The sequence below is a fragment of the Asparagus officinalis genome, chromosome 2 (assembly GCF_001876935.1).
Source record: "Asparagus officinalis chromosome 2, Aspof.V1, whole genome shotgun sequence".
NCBI lineage: Eukaryota > Viridiplantae > Streptophyta > Magnoliopsida > Asparagales > Asparagaceae > Asparagus > Asparagus officinalis.
Genome location: NC_033795.1, coordinates 22,726,957 through 22,731,054, shown reverse-complemented (window position 1 = coordinate 22,731,054; position 4,098 = coordinate 22,726,957).

The following is a 4,098-nucleotide window of genomic DNA, read 5'->3' as shown; positions in this document are numbered from 1 at the left end:
TATTCCCGCGGGGATGACAAGTGTTGCTCCGCATGGATCTTGTAACTGTTTTTTCGTCATACAAAATGATTGAAGTGGCATATAATATTCAGGGTTATCATACAATTCTTTAGTAATATTATCCAGACACATAGAGTACTCTAAATCATCGTTTATTGATAGTTCTTCGGCAAGTTTCGAATTACAACTACTTTCCGATGATTGTTCATCGTCAAGATTGATTACAATGGGTACAATGTCATTAAGTACAAAACCACCATCATAATCAAACCCAGCTTCGGTATCAGCTTCATCTCCGCTGTCCGTTCCTTGGGCCGATGATTCAGTATCGGATTCGGCGCCGTATAAAAGGGAATCGGTGAAATAGTTCTCTAATCCCTTAAACGGTTGCTTATCTGCGACCACCATCTTGACTTCATTATTTGTGTCCACATACTTGAGGCATTGGTGCAGAGTTGACGGGACTATAAGGTTACCGTGGATCCAAGGTCGACCCAATAGTAAGTTATAGGACGTTTCTGCGTCAATCACATAGCAGGTAACTTCTGATTTTAAATCCCCGATCTGGCATTTGATTCGAATCTTCCCCAAGGGTCTGGACCCGCTGGTGTTGAATCCATAAATCGTAGTGCTGGTGGAGGCTAGTTTGCTAGTTGGAATTCCGAGGTGATGCATCAGTCGGAATGGCATGATGCTAACAGCAGAACCCGGATCAACTTGGATCTGGTTGACCATGCTGGAGCCAATGTGCCCGGTGAAATACAAAGGCCGATCATGATTTGAGTTCTTCGTCTGCATGTCTTCTTTGGTAAAAGAGATGCAAGGAAAATGGTGTGCCGCGAGATTACAATGTTGAACTGATGGCTCCGGTTCTCCAGAAGACGACTTAATTCAAGTCAAGAAAGCTTCAGAGTCGCTCAAGGCTTCCTGCAATGCTTTCCTTGTGTCCTTTGAAAGACGCAGTAATTCGTACAGGGTTATCCTAGCTGGTATATTAGCTAACTGCGCCATGATGTCAAAATGGGGCGGAGAGCTTGCATTTCCCGGTCTGTCTCTCCCAATCGGATGATTGAATCGAGACTGCCTCGGGTTTTGGACTTCTTGGCGTAGAGGTTCTTTCCCTTTCTCCTTTTGCTGGACTTTCTCCGTAGTTACAGGCGTTGGGGGAGTTGCTGCAATTCCCAGTTCTGCCAATGTCTTGGAAGGAGCGGTTTTGGTACCTAATTGCTCGGAAGCATCCGGGTACTTGTAGTGATACTCATTCCCACTTCGGGTTGCAAAGGCCTCCTGTTCATCTTCAGAAAGCGGGAAGGCGGGAATTTCTTCGTCATCTTCTCCTGGAATAGCAGAAGCTCCATAACAAAACTAATCGATACTGCATTTGCACCCACCTTCTTCTCCTTAGGCTGCTTTATAGTAATGACCCCGACGTCGATCAAAGCTTGGATCTTATCTTTAAGGGCATAGCATGCCTTGGTAGGATGGTGTACTGCTCTGTGAAATGCGTAGTATTTTGGATCATTGATTCTCTTGGCATCTTCCTGATCCTGGACCGGAGGCAATTTGATCTTGTTATTCTCAATGAGGTACTTGAAGATACCGGGAACTTCATCCTCTTTGAACGAATAGACTTTTGGGAACTTCGGCTCCGAGGCTTTTGGCTTCTGGGGCTGCTGTTGCCATCTTGATTGTTGAGGTGCCTTTTGTTGCTGTTGTTGTGGTTGTGCTTGCACCTCGAATGTTTGATTCGCGTCCACAACATTCGCATGTGCTTTTCCCTTACCCTTAGGGACAAAGTTCTGTTGCGGAGTGTTATTTGCTATTTGGCCCATTTCCGCCTTCTTCCTTTTAAGGAATCGTTCGGCTTGTTCTCCTCGCACCTTCAGATCCTTCCAGGTCTTTGGCGGTGTCATTCCCATAGCTTCCAGGATGTCCAATGAAAGATTATTATGACAGGTCTCGAGGATGAAATCTTCGCTGACCGGATCCCTGCAATTCATTGCTTTATTTCGGAATCTCTTCACGAAGTTTTCGACTGTCTCACCATTCTTCTGCTTCTCATCAAATAGAGTGCCGATTGAGACCTCAGTGTCGTCGTCGAAGAAGTTTATTAGCCATGTCGTCCCAACTGCTGATACTCCCCGGCTTGAGGCGACGATACCAATCGAAGGCCGCTCCGCGAAGAGTGCCAACGAATGACCGCACCATTAAGGGTTCATTCCCGGAGATTATTCCTAAGTGGGACTTAAAATATATTAAGTGTTGGGTAGGGGAACCCTTTCCATCAAATGGCGTAAAGTTGATTAAATTGAACTTCGCCGGATATGGAATTGATTCCCACTCCCTTGGGTATGGACATAGTATGCCGGACCTCTTCACTTCTTGAGCATTCATCAAAGCGTTGATTTTGCTCTCCAAGTCCTTCATTTTCTTGTCTTCACTCGTATCTGTCTTCGAGTGGCTTTTGGGAGAGGTAACGTGGTCCTCCTTTGCATTATCATCCGAGGGACCGCCTCCGTTATTATTGTTGACAGGAGGGATAGTTATATTGACATTATCCTCTTCCCGTTCATTCTCCTCTTGATTTGGATTATTGCGACGACTGAGTTCTCCTTGGTGAGTTGTCAGAGCCGCGATTTGCTGGTCATGCATCTCTCTCATCTGCTGCATGGCCATCTCCATCTCGAACTTGAAAGCTTCCTTCTGCTTAGTCAGGGCATCTTCAAGCATCTTGTTTACTTGTTCGGCGCTGATCATAAGTGATTCGTAAGACTGTCCCGCACTAGATGCTGTGTCATCGGATGCTATAGCCGAGTAGGAGTCTGAACCAGCATCTGACGCCTCCTCTTCCAAAGGAAGTCCCTTTTGCATCCTTTGGTAATTCTTTCGCCTATTGATCCCTGACCGCAATCGAGTCATGCGTTGGGATGCTTCGGCAAGTTGATCTGAGCTAGAGTGTCATGTCGATTTCCCTCTGCCGGTCATATTAGCAGACACCTCTAGGAACTCATCCTCTTGGCGGACAGGCTTCTTCCTACGGAAACGCCTTGGCTTGGTCTCGGACGTTCTGGTGGAAATTCTTTCGAACACCGAAATTCTCCTTGGGGCTTTAGCACAGCAGCATTCTGACAGTACCGCCTTGATTATGTTGGCACACGGACAGTGAGATCCCGTGTCTTGAGCGTCTCTCTTTCGAGACTTACCCGCACTCCCGACTCTATAGTACAACTCATCAGTTGGATAACTGGAGTAACTCATAGAGTGTTGGCATGACTTCCCAGGTATAACACCATCATCATCAGACGAATGTGCTTTCCTCTGGGGATACGACGCTTTATTAGCATTTTCAAAAGTCGCTCGTTCAAGTCTACGCTTTTGCGAACGTGAAAACCTAACGGGCTCTTGAACTTCGACACGCAATCCAATGCGGTCGGTAACAGGGGCTTTCCCTCTGTTATCTTTCTTGGGGGGTTGGTACGACCCCTAGTCTGGTTTGTTGTTTGGGAACCTTTCAACGGTCCCAATCGCTCCTTGACAGGTGCTTTATCTCGGTTTTCCGGTAAAGGACCGAGACGACCTTTCAAAGGAACCTTGGATCTAGGAAGACCCACGTTCTTACCTGGCTCCGCCGGAGGGGCAAGGGAAACGGGATCTGGATTTGATGAAGGTTGGACGACAATTCCGTCCACTTTTGCCTTTGGCGCCGGTTTTGCCTTTGGCACCCACATCTGCTTGTGTTTTGACGGCTTCTTGACCGTCTCTTCTTTCTGCATCTCTTCTGCTTTCTGCAAAAGGGCTCGGGCATGCGCAAGTAATGCGCGACGTTTCTTGATTCGCTCTTCGAGGGTTGAGCGAGCCCTCTTGACACGAACCCATTCGTTCGTTTCTGTCTTGGAGGAGGAGTGGGTCGTTCGCCGTTGTTGCTCTTGGCGCTGTCTGGACTTGAGATCCTCATTGTAGCGGATCCCGTCCATTGATTCTGCGGCCTTGGCCAGTTGTCGCGCAAGGCGCTGACGCCGTCTCTGGCGCGCCCTCTTTGACAAGGTTGGAACACCTTCAGCAGTTGACTTCGCGGCGGAAGGGAGATCTGGATCTGCA